Raw genomic sequence first — 26,537 nt, 5'->3', positions numbered from 1 at the left:
AGTCTAATTTTCCATTCTGTTTATTTCTCTGTCTCCTGTAGGTAGTCAGGAAGTTCCTGACTCAATAGACTTCCCAACTGCTGTGTGTCTCATCCATCACCTCATTGAAGATGGTTGGTCAGCCAGGGAGACAAAGGGCAGGGAGATCTGGAGCCTTCAATAAATCCTGCAGTGAGGTAAGATCACGCACAGTGCACAGAGCAGGGAGCAATGGGAGGGCTGCAAACATCGGCTAACAATACATGATATAGATACAGTGCTTGATGGGGAGCACAGTATAGACACACCCCATGCTCAATCACCACATCTACTTTAACTTACGTTGCACTGAGACAGCATCGGGAGTTCAGAGTTATCAGTCCAGGCCTGTGCTGTCTTAGTGAGCATCAGGACAACAGAGGGGAAAGCAGGCCTCCCACGAGAGGGTGTGAATGCTGCCTGGGATCTTTCTGTTCTGTGTTCTCCCTCCAACACTGTATTAAGACTCACTACTCTGCAACACTGTATCTGTGGCATGGCTTGTGCACAGTAGTTGTCCCTGTAACCTCCTGCCTTCCCGATAGTCCCTCCACATATTTGAGATGTACTGCATTCCAGACTACCATCCCTATCGCTGTAACTTGCTTCAGTGTCCACAACATGCCTTATTTTGGTACTGTAATCCTCTTTAACTGGATACAGAGTGATACAGCACGGAAACAGAACCTGTGGTCCTACTCCTCAATACTGCCCATGTTACCTAAACTGAATGAGTCTCATTTGCCTGCATTTGGCCCTTATCTCTTCAAACCTTCTGCTCTCAATGTACCTCCCAAATATCTGTTCCATGCTGTAATTGTTCTTGTTTCTCCCATGTGCCTGAGGCAGTCTGTTCCATCTATGCACCATCCTCTGTGGATAATGTTCCCCGTCAGCTCCCCCTTCAAGTCCTTGCTCTCTCACGTCCCGTTTATATCCTCGAGTTTTGGACTCACCTACCCTTGGCTATTCACCATTCTTAGGGCCACCCCGAGGATTCATCTGTCAATGACGGCAAATTTGCCAAATGTCGCTTTTCCCACCCTGTCCATCCGGTATGCCACTTCTGAAGAACAATGAAACTTGCACCCCCTGGTCTCTCTCTCTCTCTCTCTCTCTCTCTTTCTCTCTATTCGACAACCCTGGCCAGAGCCCTTCCATTAACTGTATTAGTCCTCTATGGTTTGTCTTAACAAAATCCAACACCTGAATTAAATTCCATCTTTCATTGCCTGGTCCACTGGCCCAGTTGGTCAAGACCCCCTTTGATAACCGTATTTACTGCCCACTACACCATTAATTTGATCATCAACAAACTTACGCACAATCACTTCTATATTTTCAACCAAATCATTTATGTAGATGATGCACATCAGTGGACCCAGCCCTGATCCTTTCTTCAATAATGGAATAAAACCATATTCTTGTCATAGAGCCAGACAGCATGGAAACTGACCCTTCAGCTGATACCCACCATCATCTAAAACTCAACTCTTCCCAGCTGCCTGTTGCTGGCCCATAGCACTCCAACCCTTCCCTATTAACCTGTTTATCCAAATATCTTTAAAGTGTTGTAATTGTACCCACATCAACCCCTTTCTCAGGAAGTTCATTCCAAACTCAAACCACCCTCGTTGTAGCAAATTGCCCCATATCTTTTTTTTGAACATCTCTCTCCGCTAACCTTAAAAATGTGGCCCCTCCTCTCGAGACTCTCCCATCCTGCGGAAAAGGCAGCTACCATTAAATGGATCTATATACCTCATTTTTTTCATAAACCTTTATAGTATCATGTCTCAACCTCCAGGCTCCAGTGAAAAAAGACTCAGCCTATCCAGCCATTTTTCAGAACCCAAGCCTTCCATACCCAGCAATATCCTGGTAAATCTCTTCTGAATCCCCTGCAGCTTAATAATATCCTCCCTATAACTGGGCGACCAGAACTGCACAGAGTATTGCAGAACAGGCCTCGCAAATGTCTGTGCAATCTCAATGCTGCTCATACCGCTCATGTTCATATAAGCCTCTGTAAGGTCATCACTCAGTCTCCGATTCTCCAGTGACAGTCACCCCAGCTTATTCAGCAACAACCCGGGAAATATCTTGTAAAGCTTTTCTAAGCCCTTTCAAGTTTCACAATATCCTTCCTATAGCAGGGAGACTGGAATTGCAGAGGACTCCGAATGTGGTCTCATGTATTACTCTTGTTCCCTGAGTTCCCCAGTCTTTGTCCTCAGTAAGTTCTGGAGTGAAAAAAATGTTTAGGATCTTAGCAAATATCCTGCAGTTCCACACATCGATGGCCTCATTGATCTTTAATGGATACTATTTTGTCCTGAGTTCCTTATGCACTCTTAATATACTGATACAATCACTTTTGGATTCCCCTTTCCTTCTCTGCTGAGGCTATTTCATTGAGCCTTTCTCCATTCCTGTTTTCTACTCAAAGTGTATTCCTACAGCCCCTGTATATCCTCAGGGATTCCCTTGATCCAGCTGGCTATACCTGACATGTGCCCCCTTTTCCTTGACCAGACCCTCAATAGACAGCCAGTGTTTCCGAATGCTGTCAGCATTGAGCTGCACACACACAGGAACATGCTGACGCTAGTCGATCAGTTTACCTCACTTTAAAAATATTCTCACTTGCCAAACTTCCCTTTCCCTGTAAATAATTCCCTTCCCCAATCACATTTTGAAAGTTCCTGGCTAATACGATCAAGATTGGTCAGGCTCCATTTTATAACTTTCACTTGTGGACCAGGCCTGTCCTTTTCCAAAGCTGTTTTCAAACTACGAGAACTGTGGTTACTTTGGCAAAACGCTTGGCCACTCACATCTCAGTCCCCTTCCCTACCTTGATTCCCAAGGGGAGGTCAGGTTTTGCCCCTTTCTCTTTTCAGGCCATTTACATATTGATTGGGAGATCCTGGAACACAATTACCAAATGCCTCCCTTGCAAATGCTGAACACTGGCAGTCCCAGTCTAGGTTTGGAAAGTTCAAAAACCCTACCAAAACAGCCCCATTATTATGGTTGATATTTAAGATGTCCCGATACATTTGTTCCTCAGTCTGCCACGGATTATTCGGGGTCAGCAGTCAGATCGTATCAACGTGATGATCCATTCTTATTTCTCAGTTCTAACTTAGCTTCACTGGGCGATCCCACAGGAATATCCTCTCTAAGTACTGCTGGATGATTCATGCAATCAAAACCCACCACCACACGTCCACTGTTGCCTCCCCTTCCTGGAGCATCTCTACCTTGAAACAATGAACTGCCAGTCCTGCCCCTCCCTCAGCTGTGTTTCTGTAATAACTAAAATACCCCAGTCCCATGTTCCAATCCATGCCTTGAGTTCATCTTCCTTAGCTGTCAGGCCCCTTGTATTGAAATAAATGCAGTTGAATCATCAGTTTTCCCCATTGCCTGCTATGTTCTTGCCTGGCTTATCTGCTGAAATTGCTGTCTTTAACACGTGTACCTGTCTCAATCTTCTTTCTGGCCTTACGTTTATTTAAGGTCCAACACCCTGCCAGACTAGGTTATGTCCTCTCAAGCATCTCTAGCAATTCACCCCAGCAGGATGTGGGTCCCTCTCCCGCTCCCAGTTGAGGTGCCTTTCCCACCCTGTCAACCTGTGCTGACACCTTCAGGGATCTATGAACTTGTCCACCAAGGTCCCTGTATTCCTCAGTACTCCGCAAAGTCCTACCATTCATTATGTCTGTCCTTCGCTTAACGTACCTCCCACAGAGTATCACCTCACTTCAATCAGAACTGAACTCTGCTTAGATTTTCATCTGATCGACATCGAACAGCAGACGGAGACCATCCCCCTCACTGTGGATAACACCCTCACCTTTCATATCATCTGCAAACCTACTAATGATACCTTCTGCTTTCACATCCGAGTCATTAATGGTCAATGGTTCCTGCACAGATCCCTGTGTACACCTGTTGGTGAAAGTATTCTACCCACCAATTTTGCATCCAATTTGCCAACCTGCCTTGGAACCCAGTCCTTTTGGACCAACCTTCCATTTTGCATCTTATCAAAGGACTTATTCAAGTCCATGTAACCCACATCATCTGCACTGCCTTCATCAATATACTTAAGCACAATTTCAAAAACCTGAACTGAATTCCTCAGACAGTATCTTCCTCTGCCAAATCTGTGATGACTAAACCAAGTTGATCCTTATCTTTGCAAGTGTGGATTCATCCTCATAATTCATTCCAATAATTTCCCTCCCCCTGCTGTCAGACTATCTGCTCTGTAATTACCTGGCCTATCCCTGCTGTCCTTTTTGAACAAAGGAACCACATTAGCGATCCGCCAGTCATTCAGCACTTCATCTGAGTCCAGGAAAGTATATATATCCACCAACAATCTCTGGGTAATTAGCATGGGGTCAAAGAATGCTGGTCCAGGCAGTGACACCCACATCCCATGAATGAATAAATAAAAATAAATATGTCCCTCCCTACCTCTGCAACCCCTCCAGCTGCAGTAATTCGTACTGGCTTTGTAACACCGTTCAGGCCCTGACCACTCTCTGTAACTCTCTCACTACCTCCAGCATCTTCATCTCTCCCTGTTCCTAACGTATCAATAAACCTTGACAATGTTTCCTCTTCCCATTGCCCTCCTCCTGCTAGCAGACCCATTGCAATCCCTTTAAAACTTACTCTAAAACTCTCACTTGAGGATTTTAAGTATTTTGTGGTGATCTTCTCAGCTTCCTAATCTAATATGATCCATTTTGTCCTGAGTGAGGGACCGGTGGGGATTTCTTGCTGAGTTTTTGTCTGTTAATGGAATGTCCTTTTGTTGAGTGTTTTACACTGTTCATTCAAATGTTTTCCACAGTTCATTTCCAGACACCCATATTTCAGTCTGTGTAGCCTATTTACCTTGGTCATTTTTCCTCTCAAACCCATGTAATTGGCTATTTTTGTTTCTATTTGTAGCTTGTCCTTTCTGTGATTTACTTGAAAACTTTATTTTTCTTTAAACTGCACTTTATCACAATTTTCCTGAGGATCTCTCCAGAATGACATAACTCATTCACTAAGCTTTCTCACACAACAGTCGCTCTGAGACAGTTACGTCCCTCGCCGGTTGCACAATGTGTTATTCTAAGAAATACTGAAAAAAATTCTCTGAACTCCTCTTCCAATATCACTGTTGTCAGTGTGACTGTCCCAGACTTTGCGAATATTGAAATTTCAATAAATGTTCACCATTCCTTTATTAAAAATTCCAATGAGTTCCTGTGTAATGCAGTGATGAGCAAGGGAATGCTGTTCAGTGGTCTAAAACTGTTCTGCTGCTTGTGTCCTTGGCAAGGAGTAGCCAGAGGTTACATTCAGACTGACTCTACTTCATGATCTGAGACCAAATGCTTTCTCTGTAATGCCCGTCTTACCCATTATTGCTAGCGTTGTCCATTTTGCCTGAATTTGCACAATGTTGCGAAACATTGAATATTTATGTCCACCTTTTGTTCGCCCTGTAACCACATCTCTCTGGTGTCAAAATCTCTTTTATCTCTGTGCCACAAATCCATCTACCTTGTTGCAGAGACTTTGTCCATTAATAAAAAACATAATTTTCTCTTTCCCACAATTTCCTGTCACAAATGGTTTTGCTGATCTACAGTTTTAGTTAAACTTTGGCCCATCCTGTTCCTTTCTGTTGTCTTCTGTCACATTTTCTGTTGCTTCACCTTTTCTATTTGGATTTGGAAAGCTTCTTTCACCTGAAGCCTGTCCCAGCATCCTCTTTGTCAGTTTAAAGCCCTGTCCATAATCCTACCAATGTGATTGGCCAGGACAATGTTCCACTGGAACTGTGCTGGGACCAATCTGAATGGATTTTTTTAAAATCCGGTCTGGGATGTGGGTGTCTCTGGCTGACCAGCCTTTATTGCCCATCCCTTGCTGCCTTTGAGCTAAGCAGCTGGCTCGCCCATTTCACAGGGTCATTGAGAGGCAAACACTTTGCTGTGGGTATGTCGTGCAGACCACGTGAAAGTGAACTGTCGTCTTTCTCTGAAGGTCAAGTGTTTGGATTTTTATCAATACTTATTTATGGATTGTTAATTCTAATTTTTAAAACATATATTCATTTAAAAATCCACATGGTTAGAAGTTAGAAAAAAGAAGAGAGGTGGTCACTTTGTTGGGACTGTATTGTAGACTGAGTAGACCCAACAGATACCAGAGGAGCAGCTGTGTAGTGGGATTGCAGATAACTATAGGAATAATAGAGGAGTACAGGCTGGAGATTTTAATATTCCCTGTATTGACTGGGCCACCTGGAGTATAAAAGACTCGGACAGAGTGCAATTTTTCAAATATGTCCAAGAAAGGTTGCTAAATCAATATGCAGAGGTCCCTACTCTACTCAGGCAGGTGCAACACTGGACCCCACCCCCCAACTCAGAAACGAGGCCGGGTTAGTGACTGAAGTGTCATTCGGAGAGCACTTTGGGTCCAGTGCCCACAACTGTCTTTGTTTTAACATAGTTATGAAAAAAGATCAGCAGGTCCCCAGATTGAAGAGGAAAACTGGAACAGGGCCAGGTTTGGGGCCATTCTGCAGGATCTGGCCAGCGTCAATGCTGTGAATTTAAAATTGCACAATGCCCAGTTATAATCCAACTCGCTTTGGAAGCGCTGGTGATCACCGTAACAGATGAAAGGCTTCAACTAAATTTGTTTGATATTATATTCCATGACCCTGCCATCCTGTTGCTATAAATTCTGTGCCTTAGGATTGTGCTTCACAACCACCTGATGAAGGAGCAGTGCTCTGAAAGCTAGTGCTTTCAAATAAACCAGTTGGACTGGAACCGAGCGTTGGGTGATTTTTAACTTTGTACATCCCCTGTCCAACACTGGCACCTCCACATTATGATTCTAATCGATTGGGTGAGTCTGTTTGAAGGAAAAGAAACAACTGGCAAATGGGAGGCTTTTCAAAGTGTGATCTGAAGAATCCAGGACCAGTCTGCCCCATTGGGATAAAGGGAAAAGCTGGCAGGGTTAGGGATCCTTGGCTGGTGTGGGATAATAAGGCTCTGGTCTTGAAATGAAGACTGCATGCATTGGGTTTAAGCTTTCAGTATCTACATAAACTTTTCTATTCTTAAAGACACCATCAATCTGTGGAGACCCTACAAACCTCTCAGTCCCTGTAACACTCCCAGTCTGCAGAAGTCATTCCAATGCCTGTGACTCTTTCAATCCAGTTCCTACAAGACCCACTATCTGTGTGATATCTTTTCATTGCCAGCACCCACCCTGTCAATGTAACATGCTCTAGTGTCTCCATTTATCTACTCATTTCCATAATCTTCTCCAGCTCTTACATGTGTAAACGTCTCCCTCCCCTACAACCCTTCCCACTCTGACTAAACTGGAGGAGGTTACGAATGCTCCCTAATCTGTGAAACTGTCTCCAACCAAAATTGCTGTCTTTGTCACTTGGAGAATCTGTCTGATTCCACACCCTCTTTATCTAAATAACCTGCAGAACCTAAGCCTTCCTGTATCTATAAACATCTTCAGTCACGACTACCCTCCATATGTCTATTTGTTTTTCTAATCTGTACAACCCACTTTATCTCTGTACTCAGCTCCATTCACCTGAAACATTCCTGTCTGTGTAAAATACCACTATCCTTATCCCTGTAAACTGCTCCATTCCTCCCAACCTCCCATCTCCATGAACTCCTGTAGGCCCGCCAGCTCTCCACATTTCTGTAACCTCCTGTGGCTCTGTGCCCCTCCCTCTCTGTGAAACCACCTCCAGTCCCCATACCCCTCCCAGTCTGGGACATCTGCTCCAGATCAGACCATTGCTGTCTCTGTTACCTCATACAACCTTAGCAACGCCTCCTATTTGTGTCACTTCATTTAGATCACATCCTCTCCCACTTCCCGGAACCTCTTGCTGCCATCATAACCCTTGCTATTTAGAACATGGATTAGCACATTCCAGTACAAGCCCTTCAGCCCTCAGTATTGTGCTGACCTTTTATCCTACTCTGAAGACGAAACTAACCTGCATATCTTACATTTTACTGTCATTGATGTGCCTATCCAAGAGTTGCTTAGATGTGTGTAATGTGTCTGAATCTACCACGGCTGGCAGTCCATTCCACACACCCACCACACTGTGTCAATAACATACCAGTCCCGTCCATGCCGACAGGATATCCCAACCCCATCTAGTCCTACCTGCCAGCACCTGGCCCATATCCCTCTGATATCTAAGCTAAACGTTCCGCCAATTACCTTAAACTTATGTCTCCTTGTGATCGCCATTTCACCATGGGAAATAGTCTCTGGTTATCCACTCCATCTATGCCTCTCATTCCCTTGTACACCTCTATCATGTCACCATTCTTCCTCCTTCGCTCTGATCAGAAAAGCCCCAGCTTCTACAACCTACCTTCTATGGGCATGCCCTCCAGTCCAGGCAGCATCCTGTTCAATCTCCTCTGCACTGTCTTTAAAGCTTCCACATCCTTCCTATAATGAAGCAAACAGAACTGTTCACAATATTCCAAGTGTGGTCTAACTGAGGTTCTGTAGAGCTGCAGCAAAACATCGCATCTCTTCAACTCAATTCCACTGCTAATGAAAGCCAATACACCATATGCCTTCTTAACACCCTGTCAACTTGGGTGGTAACCTGAGGGAAACAGGATCCCTTTGTTCCTGCACGCTGCTAAGAATTCTGCCTTTAACCACATAAAGGTTTTCTGCAGAATCCTCCGATCTCAAACTATGCCTACCTTTGTAAGTTCCTCCAGACCCTACAACACTCATAAACTGTGAAACCTCCTCAAGTCCCTATATTCCTAATGTCTGCAAAATCCTGCCATCCTGATGTCCCTCCATATCTCTGTCACCCCCACCATCCTCCAGTGCCCTTCTAGGGAACATTGCAGAGGAAGGAGGAGTTGGAGAGTTTGGACCATGTTACGAGGTATGAAGGGCTGCAGAACCTGGAGGATGGTACAAATGTAGGAAGGGACTTGGGACCTGCAGGAGGTTGCGCAATTCATAGAACCTGCAGGATGTGACCGAGGAAGGCTTGTGGAACCTGGAGGATATTATGATTTGAACCGCAGGTAATTTTTGATTGGACCATTCAGCCGATCTTACAGTCATAGAGATGTACAGCGTGGAAACAGACCCTTCAGTCAAACCCGGCCATGCCGACAGGATATTCCAACCCAATCTAGTCCCACCTGCCTGTACCTGGCCGATGTCCCTCCAAACTCTTTCTATTCATATATCCATCCAAATGCTTCTTAAATGTTGCAATTGTACCATCTGTAAGATTGACTGAAAGATCCAATCAAAAATTACCTGTAGTTCAAATTATAACATCCTCCAGGTTCCACAATACATTCATGGTCCCATCCTGCAGATCAGATATCTCAACCCAATATAGTCCCACCTGCCAGCACCCGGCCCATCTCCCTCTAAATCCTTCCTATTCATACATCCATCCAGATGCCTTTTAACTGTTGCAGTTGTACTAGCCTCCACCACTTCCTCTGGCAGCTCATTCCATACATGTCCTATCCTCTGCGTGAAAATGTTGCCCCTTAGTTCTCTTTTATATCTTTCTCCTCTCACCCTAAACCTTGCCCTACAATTCTGGACTCGCACACCCCAGGGGAAACACTGTCTATTTACCTTATCCATGTCCCTCTTGATTTTATAAACCCCAATAAGGTCACCCCTCAGCCTCCGACTCTCCAGGGAAAACAACCATCGCCTGTTCAACTCTCCCTATAGCTCAACCCTGGCAACATCCTTGTAAATCTTTTTTGAACCCTTTCAATTTTCACAACATCCTTCCGATAGGAAGTAGAAAAGAGTTGCATGCAGTCTTCCAAAAGTGGCCTAACCACTGTCCTGTACAGCCGCAACATGACCCCCCAACTCCTGTATTCAATACTCTGACCAGTAAAGGAATGCATACCAAGTGCCTTCTTCGCTACCCTGACTTCCTGTGACTTTACTGTCAAGGAACTCTGTATTTCATTTGAAAAATTGCACAGACAGACAGAGTGGCCTGAGGTCTTCTGGGTAATGCTAGTTCAGTCTAAGCTGGTAGGCGGAGGCAGTGAAGTATTTGCAGTGCTGTCTGATGAATGGTCGCGAGATAATGCACATGTCAAACAGGCTATTGTAAGTGCTTATGGATTGCTATGAAAGGGAAGCCACTACAATTCCCTTTACTGTACCATCGCTAACAGACAAAGCTCCTTCAGACCTATATCCTCCGAATTGTTGAAACCTGCTATTGCCATGGCAACCCCTATTATTTCCAAACATTGTTGAGTCTCTAAAACCATCCCTATCAGTTTAATCTCCTCCTCTGCATACAACACTCCAGGTCTGTGTAATCTCTTTAAATCCTTCAGTTCCTATATACCTATGTGTAGGTGTGACTGCTTGGATGATAATACAGGAGTCATGGTTACCAAGTTTGGGAGTGAGACTGAAATTGGTGATAAAGTGGACAGTGAAGAGGGTTATCGAAGAGTACAAAGGGATCAACAGTACTGCTGGGTCAGTGAGGTTAGAAAGAACAGGTGGAGAAATGCAAGATGTTGTATTGTGGTAAAACAGACCAGGCTGGACTGGTAAAGTAAACATTCGGGCCCTTGTCAATCAGTGACCCAGGGACGCAGATACACAGTCTTTTGAAAGTAGCGTCATGGGTAGACAGGCTGGTGAAGCAGGCGTTTGGGATGGTTACCCTTCATTGGGCAGAGCATTGAGAGTAGGAGTTGGGATGTCATGGTGTGTCTGTACAGGACATTAGTGAGGTCACTGTATAAGCATTGTTGATTTTCTGGAAAAAATCAACTTGTTCACGTGTGTCCTTCAGGGAGGGACATCTAGCATTCTTACCTGGTCTGGCTCACATGTGACTCCAGTCCCACAGCAATGTGTCTGACTCTGAGCTGTCTCTAGGCAATTAGCAGTGGGGTAATGTATGCTGGTCCATCCGGTGACATCCTCAGGCCGCGAATGAATCAATGAGAATACATATCTCCATCCCTAACTCTGCAAACAGCTCTAGCTGCAGCAATCCGTACTGGCTTTGTAACATTGTTCAGGACTTTGCCTCTCTCTGTAACACCCTCACCACCTCCAGAACCTTCAATTCTCCCTGTTCCTATCATCTGACAATGTTTCCTCTTCCTACTGCACTCCTCCTGCTAGGAGAATCCATAGCGATCTCTTTAACAAATGTGTCCAAGTTTCTAAATGCTGGCTTCTCAGAATTGATCGTTTTTTTTTCATCTCTTAATCAAATCTGTTAAGTCCTGGGCCAAGACTGTCCGAAGTGGGGAAGGAGCATTGGGAAGGTGTCGAGCACCACGAGACATGCTGTGGGGAAAATAGGAATCCAGGAGAAAACAGCCCAAGAAGGGCACTGTCACACCAACGCCAGACCCACCCCCTTCCCATGGCCACCTTCTGCCCCAAGTGTAACAAAGTCTGTGGAAGGCCACATCGGTCTGTACAGCCAATTGCAGACCCCCACCCCCACCCACATCCACGAGAGTGGGAGAGAGTCAGCCTCATCTGTGAGCCACCGCCAAAGAGATGAAGAGTTAGGAAGGTTGAATCCCCTCACAATTATCCCAGTGCCTTTGTTACAAATTCAAACAATTCCCTGTTAATACAGTGTCTAATAATGTGGTATCACTCAGTATCTCTCCATGTGGTATCCCTCGCTGTGTCAGTCTATTTGCTGCCTCTGGCAGCATTTCTCCCTCTTACAGATGCTCTGAGATCCTGAGTCAACAGAATTGTCCATTCCAGAGAGACGCAGCAGCACAGACAAGGGATGAAGACTGGGATTCTCGAGATCTCTGTTGGACTCAGGACCACTCTGCATGTGTTATCCTCATTACATCAGTCGAATTTTCCATTCTGTCTATTTCTGTCTCATGCAGGTAATCAGGATGTTCCTAACTCCTGTCTCATCCATCACCTCATTGAAGCTGGTTGGTCAGCCAGAGAGAGAGAGAGAGAGATAGAGAGAGGGAGACCTGGAGCCTTCAGTCAATCCTGCAGCCGGTAAGATCACTCTCAGTAAACAGCACAAGGTGGAGGTAGTAGACTTCTGTATTCAGACCTGGAAGACAGGACATAGATAGAGAGCTGGGCAAGGAACAGCAACATTCTAGGCTTCATTCCCACCATCTTGTGAGGGTCCCGCTTTCACCTCTGCTGTACTGGTCCTCAATGCGACAGCACAGGGGATAGCAGGCATCAATCCTGGTCCATGCTGTGTTAGTGATCTCTGTAATATCCTCCAGTCCAGATAATCCTTCCTCTGTTTGGAATCTCCACACCATTCTCTCTGTCTCTGTCAGGTTCTTCAATCCCTAACATCCTAATTCCTAAACTTCTGCAGTAGATACTCAATTCCTTCATCCCTGTGAACCCTGACTGTCCTGTCTATCCCTGTAAGCTCTTTCCAACAACACCATCCTCCATGTCAATGTATTTATCTTTAACCTCTCCATCGGTCCCTACCTATGTAATCTTCTCCAGCTCACCCTTCCTTAGCTGTGAAAAAATTGTAATCTCCTTGTCCAGCTCTAATTCTTTGATCTTTATCTTGTTAAATTTCACCCTCATTCCCGACACCATACCCCTCGCGACCACAGGAACCTCCTTCAATTTGTACAACCCTCCCCATTTGTGTAACTGTCTCCAACCCAGTAACCTGGCATTCCCCATTGCCTTCCGATCTATGTAGCCTCCAGAGCCTAGAAGCCACCTTATATTTATAAACGTCTTCCGTCACGACAACCTTCCATATCTCTGTTAGTATACACAATACTCTCCTAGATGAAACAGCCCCCTGTCTGTGCCTCTCAGTCTGCCTACCTCTTCCTTTCTCCATCCCTATCACTATCTCCAGAATCTAATCCAGCTCCCTGTATCTCTGTAAATTCCTCCAAACCCCAAACCCCTTTGTCCCACTGACGTTCTTGACCAGATGTAACTCTGTTTAACACTAACATCCTCGAGTCCCTGTAAGCCTCCCTATCTCTGCAATCTCTACCCATCTGTTCAATCCCCCACTACTGCGGAATGACTCCCTGCATTCGCCATAAGGCAGATGGAATGACAGTGAACAGATATGATGGAACTGTCATTCCGGAGATGTAGCTGATGATTGATCATCACTGGGAAGTGAATACTGAAGGGTTGTTGGGATAGAGTCATTAGAGTCAATGAGATGTACAGCATGGAAACAGGCCCTTCGGTCTAACCCATCCATGCTGAGCAGATATCCCAAACTAATCTCGTCCCAATAGGCAGACTAGGCAAAACGCCAACAAGTTGTGAAGGAAGGATGAGGTTAATGCATTAATGAGACAGTCATGTGGATCTGAATATAAAAAGTGGAGCTGAGAATAAGCAAGAAACAGCAACCGTTAGCAGGAATTCTATTGTAGGCACCAACCAGTGATGGGAATGTCAATGTGGTTACAGTCAGGACACTGAATGTACTTGTAGCAAGGGCTGTACAGTACCTGTGTGTGACAGTGGTGTGATCTCCATGCCGACTGATACAGCAGTGAGTATCAGTGCTGTAACGGATAGAATCCTGGATTGTATGCGAGATAGTTTTCTATAACATCATATCATATTTGTAGATCAAATGCTGTGTACGAATAAATATCCAATAATCCCATTGTAAAGGAGTTTTGTGAGCAGAAACCCATAATATTATGCAGGACATACTGAGTTTGTGCTCACACCATGAGATGTAGCAGGTGAATGAGGCCATTTGGCCCATTGAGTATACTGTGCCCTTCAGTCAGATCATGGCTGATCTGATACTGTCCAACTCTACTTTCCTGCCTTTTCCACAAAGCCCTTGTTTCCCTGATTCAGTAAAATCTGCAGGAGGTTACAGAACAGTCGGAGAGATAGACAGAAATGGCAAATTGGGTTTAGTCTGGACAAGTGTGAGATTATGTCAAATTCAAGAAGGAAGTCAGCATACTGAGGGATATTGATCTACGGAAGGATCTTGGTGCAAGTCAGCAACTCCCTTAAAATGGCAACAGAAGTGTTTCAGATGGAAAGGAAAGCAAATGGAGCACTGACCTTCATCGGTCACAACATTGGGTGTAGTGGTTTGCATCTGATACTGTAATTGTATAAAACGTTTGTTTGGTCACATTTGGAGAACTGTGTGCAGTTCTCATCTCCACACAATAGGGAGGATGGGGAGGCTTTGGAGAGGGTAAAAAAGGTGTTTATCAGCACGTTGCCTATGTTTGGGTTTTTAAGGGTATGTTAGGTGTGTAAGAGGAAATTAAACAAAGTTGGATTGATTTGTGAGGGTATCAGAGGCTGACAGGTGACCAGGTACAGGGATATAACGTTAGGACAGGGATAGATAATGTAGATAGTCAGAATCTCTTTTCCAGTGTGTAAGTTTCAAATACTAGAGAGCAGAGGTTTAAAGTGAAAAAGAGAAAGTTTAAATGAGGTGTGTGAGGGAAAGTGTTTTTTTACGTAGAGTGGATGTTACTGAGGGAGGTGGTAGAAGCAGAAATGTGAGTAAAGGTTTGAAGTGGCATTTAGGCAGAAACATGAATGGGAAGAGAATAGAGGGATATGGGCCCATGTGCAGGCAGATTGTATGAGTTAGAATAGCATCATGGACAGCATAGACGTGGTGGGCCGAAGGGCCTGTTGCTGTGCTCTACTGTTCTATTTTCTAACTTCTCAGCATCTGCCCGATCAGAGCACCTCAGAATCATGGATGGTTCATTCCGTTTCTCTCTCATTATCTAAACTTCAATGGGTTCAACCACAACCTACTCCACCTCCCCTGACAGTAAGTCGGGACCATACTGACATTGTTAGAAAGGATAAGTCAGTATACAATAACTGGCCATTTAGAGACACATTTGATAAAAGAGAATTTGTTCCTGAGCCTGTTGGATTTAATTTGTCTGTGTGAATACAAATGGCAGAGTTGTAAGGGTGTAGGAGGGGTGTAGTGGTGTGGGGGATGTGGTGTATTTGAATTATCAGAAGCCTTTACACAAGTTTTAATAAGGGCTAAGTAGTAACTTGGTAGAGAATAGGGTCCCTTTACAGATCAAAAGGTCACCCATGTGTGGAACCAGATGAGATGGGTGAGATATTAGACCAAACAGCCTTGTCAGTATTTACTGTGGAGAAAGATATGGAAGCTCGGGAACTTGGGGAAATAAATAGCGATGTCTTGGAAAGAATCCTCACCAGAGAAGAGAAAGTGCTGGAATCTTAAAACAAATAAAGGTAGATCAATCCTCAGTAGCTCATTGGATCGATACTAGAATATTGTGGGAAGCTAGGGAAGAGATTGCAGTGTCCCTTACAGAGATATTTATATTATCAACAGACACAGTGAGGTACCGGAAGACTGGAGGGAGGCTAAGGCTGTTGCATCACTTAAGGACTGCAGGGAAAAACCAGGAAATTACAGTCCAGTGTGCCCAGTGATGGGGAAGTTGTTGGAGGAGATTCTGAGAGAAAGGAGCTATGTATATTTACAAAGGCAAAGGCTGATTCGAGATGGTCAGCATGGCTTTGTGAGTAGAAAAACCATATTTCACAAAGTGGATTGACTCTTTGCGGAGTTGGACAAGGTATAGATGAAGGCAGAGCAGTTAGCGTTGTCCACGTGGACTTCAGCATCTAGTCAAGAGGAAGAAAGAAGCTAACTTAAAGTTGAGGAAGCAAGGATCAGGCAGGGCTCCAGAGAGTTACATTGGGTGGCGCGGTGTCTCAGTGGTTAGCACTGCTACCTCATAGCACCACGGACTCCATTTCGATGAGAGCCTCAGGCGACTGTCTGTGGGGAGTTTGTACATTCTGCCCGTGTCTGCGTGTGTTTCCTCCAGGTGCTCCAGTTTCCACCCACCATCCAAAGATGTGCAGATTAGGTGACTCAGCCATGCTAAATTACCCATAGTGTTCAGGGATGGATAGTTTGGTGCATTAGTCAGGGCAAATGGAGAGTAACAGGGTGGGGGAATGGGGCTGGGTTGGATACTGTTTGGAGGGTTAATATGGAGGTGTTGGGCCAAATGGCCTGTTTCCATACTGTAGAGATTCCCTGAAGGTACCAGGAAGGAACCAAGGAATGGACTTAGGGCAACTAGAAGGCGGCATGAAAAAGCTTTCTTGGGAAGGCTTAAGGAAAACTGTGAGGCATTCTCCACTGATGTGAGGAACAAGAGGATGGTCAGAGTGAGGATAAGGCCACTCTGGGATAGTGGAAGGAACTTGTGTCTGGAGTCACAGGAGGTAGGGGAGGTCTTTAATGAAAACTATGTCTCAGTATTCACTGCTGAGAAGGGTCTTGTTGTTTGTGAGGACAGTGTGAAACAGGCTGATGTACGTGAACAGGTGGATGTTAAGGAGGAGGATGTGCTGAGAATTTTGTAAAAGATAAGGATAGATAAGTCGCTGAACCAGACTGGATGCGTCCAAAGTTACTACATGAAGCGAGGGAATGGGTTGCTGCGCACCTGGTGATGACCTTTGCACCCTCACTGTCCACTGGAGTCGGACCAGTTGATTGGAGGCAGGAAAATATTATTCCCTTGTTCATGAAAGGGAATAGGAATAATCCTGGGAATTGCACACCTGTCAGTCTTATGTCTGTGGTGTGCAGACTATTGGAGAGGATTCTGAGATAGAGGATTTATTTTTCCTGAGGAAACCATAGTTTGATTAGAGATAGTCAGCATGTTTGTATAAGGGACAGGTCATGCCTTAAAAGTCATATTGAATATTTTAAGAATGTGACAAAACACCTTTATGGCTTATTCAGGAAATACGGAGGCATGGGATACAGGGAAACCTGTCTGTCTGGATACAGGATTACTGGCCCACAGAAGACAGAGGGTGACGATAGATTGAAATAATTCATCCTGGAACTCAGTGACCAGTGGTTTTCTGTAGGGTGTGATTACAGCACTTCTGCTCTTTGTGATTTTATGAATAAGTTGGATGTGTGAGTGGAAGGGTCGGTTAGTAGACTGGCCAATGACACGAAGGTTAGTGGCGTGGCTGACAGTGTGAAGGTCTGTTCTAGATTGCAACGGGTCATTGACAGGATGCAGAGTTGAGTCGAGAAGTGGCAGATGGAGGTCAATCTGGAAAAGTCTGAAGTCATTCATTTTGAAGATTGAATTTGAATGCAGAAGGCAGGATCTTTGGCAGTGTGGAGGAACAGAGGGATCTTGGGGGTCCAAGTCCATAGATCCCTCAAAGTAGCCACCCATGCTGATAGGCTTGTTAAGAAGGGATATATTTTGTGGGATTTCATTAGTTTGGGATTGAGTTTTAAAGCGGTGAGGTTATGCTGCAGCTCTCTACAGCCCTGGTTAGACCCCACTTAGAATATTGTGTTCAGTTCTGGTCCCTTCATTACAGGAAGGATGTGGAAACTTGAGAGAGGGTAAAGAGGAGATTTACCAGGATGCTGCCTGGACTGGAGGGCATGTCTTATGAAGAAAGGTTGAGGGAGCTACGGCTTTTCTCATTGGAGTGAAGAAGGGTGAGGTGCGACTTGGCAGAGGTGAACAAGGTGATGAGAGGCATTCACAGAGTGAATAATAAGAGATATTTTTTACGCTCATATAAATAGCTATTACAGGGGGTATAATTTTCGGGTGATTAGCGGATGGTTAAGTGGAGATTTCAGAGGTAGGGTCGTTACATACAGAGTGGTGGCTGTGTGGAATGCACTGCCAGCGGTGGCAGTAAAAGCAGATGCATCAGGGATATTTAATATACTTCTGGGTAGGCACATGGATGATAATAAAATGAAGGGTATGGAAGTTAGATTCAAAGAGATGTACAGCACGTAAACAGACCCGTCGGTCCAACCCGTCCATGCCGACCAGATATCCCAACCCAGTCTAGTCCCACCTGCCAGCACCCGGTCCCTATCCCATCAAAGCCTTCCTATTCATATACCCAACCAAATGCCTCTTAAATGTTGCAATTGTACCAGCCTCCACCCTTCATCTGACAGCCTGTTCCATACACGTACCACCCTCTGCGTGAAAAAGTTGCTCCTTAGATCTCTTTTATATCTTTCCCCTCTCACCCTAAACCTATGCCCTCTAGTTCTGGACCCCCAAACCCAGGGAAAATACTTTGTCTATTTACCCTATCCATGCACCTCATAATTTTGTAAACCTCTATAAGGTCACCCCTCAGCCTCCCGAAGCTCCAAGGAAATCATCCCCAGCCTGTTCAGCCTCTCCCTACAGCTCAAATCCGCCAACCCTGGCATCATCCTTGTAAATCTTTTCTGAACCCTTTCAAGTTTCCCGATATCTTTCTGATAGTAAGGAGACCAAAATTGCATGCAATATTCCAACAGTGGCCTATTCAATGTGCTGTACAGTCACAACATGGCCTCCCAACTACTGTACTCAATACTCTGACCAATAAAGGAATGCATACCAAACGCCTTCTTCACTATCCTATCTACCTGGGTCTCCATTTTCAAGGAGCTATGAACCTGCACCCCAAGGTCTCTTTGTTCAGCAACACTCCCGAGGACCTGACCATTTCATGTATCAGTCCTATTAAGATTTCCTTTCCCAAAATGCAGCACGTTGCATTTCCCTGAATTAAACTCTATCTGCCAGTTTTTTTTAATCTTACGGTCAGATAAAAGATTGGCATGTCATCATGGCCGAAGGGCCTTGTTCTGTACTTTTCTGTGTTCTACGTGTCATATGGTAAACTGAGTAATAAACTCAGATCAGTGTAAAAGGATATGGCATTCAGGAGGAGCTAGTCAACTGGACAAAAAATTGGTCTTGATGGTTGGAGACAGGGTGATGGGAGACATGTTGTTTTTCTGACTGGAGGCATGTGACCAGCGGTGTAGTGGGTCCACTGTTGTTTGTCATTTGGATAAATGGTTTGGATGGGAATATTGGTTTCCTGGTAAGGAAGGTTTTTGGGTGATACTGACATTGGTGGGAAAGTGGACAGTGAAGAAGGTTGTCTATGATCCAGCACTGCTGGGATAGTGGGCTGAAGAATAGCAGATAAAGTTTAATAAGATAAATGTGAAGTGTTCCATTTTGGTTAAACAAACCAGGGTGGGACTTGTACAGTTACTGTTCGGGCCCTGGGTAGTGTTGTCAGTCAGAGACCCAGGGATGCAGGTACACAATGTGGTGTCACAGGGAGACAGGCTGGTGAAGCAGGCGTTTGGGATGTCTACCTTCATTGGGCAGAGCATGAAGAGAAAGGGTTGGGAGGTCATGTTGTATCTGTACAAGACATTGGTCAGGCCACTATAAAAGCATTGTTGATCAGTGGGAAAAACACATCTGGTTCACTGACCTTTTGTGTATAACATCTGACATTTTAACCTGGTCTGGCTAACATGTGACCCCAGACCCCCTGCAAGATGGCTGACTCTGAGCTGTCCTCTGGGTAATTAGCAGTGACACCTTCATCCCATGAATGAATAAATAAAAATACCTATGTCCCTCCCTACCTCTGCAAACCCCCACAGCTGCAGCAATCCGTACTGGCTTTGTAACACCCTGACCACTCTCTGTAACACTCTCACCACCTCCGGCACCTTCACCTCTCCCTGTTCCTTTTGTGACATTATACCCTGACAGTGATTCCCCTTCCCACTGCTGCCCTCCTGCTAGCAGATCCTTTGCAATCCCTTTAAAACTTATTCCTAAAACACAATCTCACTTCAGGATTTCAAGTAATTTTTGGTGATCTTCTAAACCTCATAATCTAATATGATACATTTTGTCCTGAGTGAGGGGCCGGTGGGGATTTCTTGCTGAGGTTTTGTCTGTTTCAATGGAATCTTATTTTGTTGAGTGATTTACACTGTTCCTTCAAATATTTTCCACTGTTCATTTACAGACCCATATTTCAGTCTGTTTCGCCTCTTTACCTTGGTCAGTTCTCCTCTCAAACCCAAGTAATTGGCTGTTTTTGTTTCTAGTTGTAGCTTTTCCTTTCTGTGATTCACTTTAAAACTTTATATTTATTTAAACTGTATTTTATCACAATTTCCCTGAGGATCTCTGCAGGTGACATTACTCATCCACTAAGTTTGATCACACAACGGTCGCTCTGAGACAGTTACATCCCTAACCAATTGCACAATTTGTTATTAAAAAAAAACACTGAAAACAAATTCTCTGAACTCCTCTTCCAATATCACTGTTGTCAGTGTGAGTGTCCCAGATTATGTGAATATTGAAGTTTCCCAAAATTATCACAATGTGTTTCTTAAAAAAATTCCAGTGAGTTCCTGTGTAACGCAGTGATGAGCAATGGAATGCTGTTCGGTAGCTAAAACTGTTCTTCTGCTTGTGTCCTTGGCAAGTAGTAGCCAGAATTTACATTCAGACTGACTCCACTTCATGATCTGAGACCAAATGCTTTCTCTGTAATGCCTTTCTTACCCATTATTGTTTGCGTTACCCATTTTGCCTGAATTTCCGCAAGGTTGTGATCCATTGACTATTTCTGTCCACCTTTTGTTCACCCTGTAACCACATCTCTCTGGTGTCTAAACCTCTTTTATCTCGGTGTCACAAATCAATCTACCTTATTGAAGAGACATTCAAAAAACATAATTTGCTCTTTCCATAATTTCCTGTCACAAACCGATTCCCTGATGTACAGTTTTAGTTAAGCTCTGTCCCATCCTGTTCCTTTCTGCTTGTCTTCTGACACATTCCCATACTGCTCCCATTCTTCACCTTTTCCCTTTGGATTTGGAAAGCTCCTTTCACTGGCATCCTCTCTGTCAGTTGAAAGCCCCATCCATAAACTTACCGATATGATTGGCCCGGGCCCTGGCCCCAGCGCAGTTCCAGGGGGACCATCCTCATGGATTATTTATTAAATCAGGTATGGGATGTGGGTATCTCTGGCTGACCAGCCTTTCTTGCCCAGCCCGAGCTGCCCTTGAGCTGAGTAACTTGCTCGGCCATTTCAGAGTGTCATTGAGAGGCAAACACTTTGCTGTGGGGATGTCGTGCAGACCACGTGAGGATGGGCAGATGTCCTCATCTAAAGGACAAGTGTTTGGGTTTTTTGAACATCTGCAATGGTTTCATATTTATTTATGGATTGTTAATTACTATTTTTAAAATTATTGATGGTGAGATTAAAACCCACTTCCCTGAACATTAGCTGAAGTTTTGGATAAATTCTCTCGCAGTAATACCACTCGGTCATCAATTCGCCTGCTCAGTGGTTGCTCATCCCTGAGCACTGATACCAGGGCATCATGAAGCTAAACCCATTCTTCCAACATGACTGTGTGATCCTGAGGTCTTCCAGCACTCTGGTGATATCATTCAGTCTCTCTCCCTTTGGTATCCTCACTGTGTGGGTCTAATTGCAGCCTCTGTCAGAGCCTCCCGCTCTTGCAGTTACTCCAGATCCTGAGCGAACAGAATTCTCCACTCCAGAGAGATGCAACAGCGCAGACCAGGGATGGAGTGGGATTTTCCAGATCTCTGTGGGGTTCATTTCCATTCTCCATGTGTAAACCTCACTGCATCAGTCTAATTCCCCATTCTGTCTATTTTTCTGTCTCCTGTAGGTCCTCAGGAAAGTGCTGACTCCATAGACTTCCCAATTGCTGGGTGTCTCGTCCAACACCTCATTGAAGTTGATTGGTCAGCCAGAGAGACAAAGGGCAGAGAGATCTGGAGCCTTCAATAAATCCTGCAGTGAGGTAAGTTCACTCACAGTGTACACAACAGGGAGCAATGGGAGGGCTCCAAACATCATCTAACATGACATGACATAGATACAGTGCTGGAGGGTAAGTACAGTACAGTACAGAAACACCCCTGGCTGAATCACCACGTCTACATTAACTTACGTTGCACTGAGACAGCATGGGGAGTTCATAGTTATCAATCCAGGCCGGTGCTGTCTTAGTGAGCATCAGGGCAACAGAGGGGAAAACAGGCCTCCGACGAGATGTTGTGAATGCTGCCTGGGATCTTTCTGTTCTGTGTTCTCCCTCCAAAACTGTACTAAGACTCACTACTCTGCAACACTCTATGTGTGGCATGGCTTGTGCACCGGTGTCTTCAGTCATTTTTAACTCCTATAACAGTTCCTGTCCCTGTAACCTCCTCCCTTCCTGATAGACCCTCCACATATTTGAAACGTACTGCATTTTAGACTACCATCCCTTTCACTATAACTTGTTTCAGTGTCCACAACATGCTTTACTTCCGTACTATAATCCTCTTTACCTGGATACAGAGTGATACAGCACGGAAACAGAACCTGAGGTCCAACTCGTCAATGCTGCCCATGTTTCCTATACTGAATGAGTCTCATTTGCCTGCGTTTGGCCCTTAGCTCTTCAAACCTTCCCCTCTCCATGTTCCTGCCCAAAGGTCTTTTCCATGTTGTCATTGTTCTTGTTTCTCCCATGTGCCCCCTGGCACAAGGTTCTGTCTGTGCACCATCCTCTGTGGATAATGTTGCCCCTCAGCTCCCTCTTTAAATCTTTGCTCTCTCACCTCAGTTTGTACCCTCAAGTTTTGGACTCCCTTACCCTTGGCTATTCACCATTTCTTAGGCCCAATCCTTGTGACACTCCACTGGTCACTGTCCTCCAGTCTGATAAGCAACCCTCACCACTACCCTCTGTCTTCTACCTTTGAGCCAGTTCTGTATCTAAATAGCTACTTCTCCCTGTATTCCATGAGATCTAACCTTGCTAACCAGTCTCCCATAGGGAACCTTGTCGAACGCCTTACTGAAGTCCATATAGATCACATCTACCGCTCAGCCCTCATCAATCCTTATTGTTATTTATTCAAAAACCTCAGTCAAGTTTGTTAAGGCATGATCTCCCACGCACAAAGCCATGTTGACTATCCCGATTCAGTCTTGCCTTTCCAACTACATGTACATCCTGTCCTCAGGATTCCCTCCAGCAACTTGCCCACCACCGAGGTCAGGCTCACTGGTCTATAATTCCGGCTTGTCCTTACCACTCTTCTTAAACAATGGCACCGCATTAACCAACCTCCAGTCTTCCGGCACCTCACCTGTGACTATTGATTATACAAATATCTCAGCAAGAGGCTCAGTAATCACTTCTCTCGCTTCCCACAGAGTTCGAGGGTACACCTGATCAGGTCTTGGGAATTTACCCACCTTTATGCATTTCAAGCCATCAACACTTGCTCGTCTGTAATATGGATATTTTGCAAGGTGTCACTATCTATTTCCCGACATTCTATATCTTCCATATCCTTTTCCACAGTAAAAGCTGATGCTAAATACTTGTTTAGTATCTCTGTCTTTTAAACGTTGTCATTGTACCCACATCCACCCTTCTTCAGCAAGTTCATTCCACAATCAAAACACCGTCTGTGGAACAATTTGCCCCCATGTCTTTTTTTGAACATTGCTCTCTTCTAAACTTTAAGACGTGGTCCCTCCTCTTGGGAGTCCCCCATCCTGTGTTAAAGACAATTACATTAAATCGATCTATATACCTTATTTTTTAAAATTTACTTTTATAACATCACGTCTCAACTTCCAGGCTCGAGTGAAAAAAGACTCAGCCTGTCCAGCCATTTTGCAGAACTCAAGCCTTCCATACCCAGCAACGTCCTGGTAAATCTCTTCTGAATCCCTGCAGCTTAATAATATCCTCCCTATACTGGGCGACCAGAACTGGACAGAGTATTGCAGAACAGGCCTCACCAATGTCTGTGCAATCTCAACATGACGTCCCAAATTCTCCATTCAATGGACTGAGCAATAGTCAGGCATGCCAAGCACTGTCTTATCCATCCTGTGATGCAAACTTCAAGAATTATGTACCTGAACCCGGAGGTCCCTCTGCTCTAAAACACTAACTGAGGTCCGAACAGTAATTGTATCGGCTCTACCTTTGTTTGTTTTACCAAGTGCATTATCTTGCATTTATTCAGATTGAAGTCCATCTGCAATTTTTCAGCTCATTCACCCATATCATCAAGATCCCTTTGTAATCTTAGCAAACCTCCTTCACTGTCCACTATGTCACCCTCCAGCCTTCCAGCCCATCACACATGGCTGTCATTGGTACAAATACCTTTGTTAGCGGCTCCACAGTTCCTTCCCTAACATCCCATAATGCCCTGTGATACATGTAATCAGGTCCTGGGGCTTTCCATACCTTTGTGTTTTAAAACGACCAGCACCACCTCTTCTATAACATGCCCTCTTTTCAAGCCATAGAGATGTACAAGGGAAACAGACCCTTCGATCCACTCATCCATGCTGACCAGAAGAATCTAAATAAGTCCATCCCATTTATCAGCATTTAGCCTATGTACATCTAACACCCTTATTATTCACATACCCATCCATCCCTTAAATGTTGTCATAGTTTCAGTATGTGTTACCTTCTCCCTCAGCTCATTCATACACACATCACGTGTGCATAAAAAAAGCTGACCCTTCAGTCCCTTTTAACCTTTCCCCCTTTAACTTAAACATATGCCCTTTAGTTTTGGACTCCCCAACCCCTGGTAAAAGACCTTGAATGCTTACCCAATCCATATCCCTCATGGATAATTCTCTGTCAGATCACCCCTCAGTCTCTGATGCTCCAGTGAAAATAGCCCGAGCTTATTCAGCAACAACCCCGGCAACTTCTTGTCAATCTTTTCTGAACACTTTCAAGCTTCCAACCTCCTTCCTATAGCGGGGATACTGGAATTGCAGCAAACTCCAAATATGGTCTAACGTATTACTCTTGTTCCCTGAGTTCCCCAGTCTTTGTCAACAGTAAGTTCTGGAGTCCAAAATGTGTTTAAAGTCTAGCCATATCCTGCGGTTCCACACATCAATGATCTCATTGATCCTTAAGGAACACTATTTTGTTTCGAGTTACACTTTTACTCAATATAGTTATACAATCACTTTTGCATTCTCCCTATCCTTCCTGCCGAGGCTATTTCATGTACCCTTTCTGCATTCCTGATTTCCACCCAAAGTTTATCCCTACAGCCCCTTGATCCTCATGCATTCCTTGATCCAGCTGGCGATACCTGAAATATGCCCTTTTTCCTTGTCCAATAGACAGCCAGTGTTTCGAGGGCTGTCAGCATTGAGCTGCACACAAACAGGAACATGCTGGTGCTAATCGCTCAATTTATCTCACTTTTAAAATATTCTCAGTTGCCAGACTTCCCTTTCCCTGCAAATAGACTCCCTGATCACCTTTTGAAAGTTCCTGTCTAATACTGTCAAGATTGGTCTGGTCCCATTTCATACCTTGAACTTGTGGACCAGACCTGTTTTTTCAATCTTTATTCTTAAGCTAAGAGAATTGTGGTCATTTTGGCAAAATGCATTCCCACTCACACATCAGTCCCTTTCCCGACCTTGTTTCCCAAGGAGGGCAAGGTCCGCTTTGCCCCTTTCTCTTTTCAGACCATTTACATATTGTTTGGGAATTTCTTGAACATAATTACCAAATTGCTCCTTGCAAATGCTGAACACTGGCAGTCCCAGTCTAGGTTTGGAAAGTTGAAAAACCCCAACATAACAGCCCTATTATTCTGATTGATATTTGAGATCTCCTGATATATTTGTTCCTCAGTCTGCCACAGACTATTCGGGGTCAGTAGGACAATCGTATCAAAGTGATGACCCATTCTTATTTCTCAGTTGCACTAACATAACTTCAGTGGGCAATCCCACAGGAATATCCTCTCTAAATCTTGCTGTGATGATTTATGCAATCAAAACCCACCACCACAATCCTCTCTTTGGCCTACCCCTTTGATGCTTCTGTAGCATCTCCACCTTGAACCAATGTGCTGACAGCCTGCCCCTCCTCGGCTTTGTTTCTGTAATAACTGTAATGTCCAGTCCCATGTTCCAATCCATGCCCTGATGTGAGTTTATCTTCCGTAGCTGTCAGGCCCGTTGTATTGAAATAAATGCAGGTTAATCATCAGTTCTCTCCCATTTCCTGCTATATTCTTGCTGCCTTGTCTGCTGAAATTGTTCTCATTAACTTGTGCATCAGCCTCAATCTTCTTTCTGGCCTTAGGACTGTTTAAGATGCAACACCCTCCAGACTGGTTTATATCCTCTCAAGCAGCTCCTACAATTCGCCCCACCAGGATGTGGTCCCCCTCCTGCTCCCAGTTCAGATGTCTTCCCCACACCTGTCAACATGTGCTGACAACTTCACACATTCAGAGACTTGTCCACCAAGGTCCCTTGTTCCTCAGTACTCCAGGTGGACCTACCATTCTTGATGTATATCCTTCACTTATGAGACTTCCCACAGTGCATTACTCCACTGTGATCAGAAGTAAACTACATCTGCCATTACTCTGCTCAGTTTATCATCTGATCGATATCAGACTGCAGCACACCGA

General features: G+C 44.6%; 1 long non-coding RNA gene across 1 annotated transcript; it reads left to right on the top strand.

Moving 5' to 3' along the window:
* The first annotated feature begins 112 nt into the window (after nucleotides 1–112).
* On the top strand, nucleotides 113–21,851 carry LOC132820646 (uncharacterized). Its single transcript, XR_009645227.1, has 3 exons — nucleotides 113–176; nucleotides 12,027–12,150; nucleotides 21,722–21,851. It is a non-coding gene; the product is annotated as an uncharacterized LOC132820646 (long non-coding RNA).
* The last annotated feature ends 4,686 nt before the right edge of the window (nucleotides 21,852–26,537 follow it).

Source organism: Hemiscyllium ocellatum, chromosome 12, assembly GCF_020745735.1.
Source record: "Hemiscyllium ocellatum isolate sHemOce1 chromosome 12, sHemOce1.pat.X.cur, whole genome shotgun sequence".
Classification (NCBI taxonomy): Eukaryota; Metazoa; Chordata; class Chondrichthyes; order Orectolobiformes; family Hemiscylliidae; genus Hemiscyllium; species Hemiscyllium ocellatum.
The sequence above is the reverse complement of the archived record's forward strand: the minus strand, read 5'-3'. Positions and strand labels throughout refer to the sequence as shown.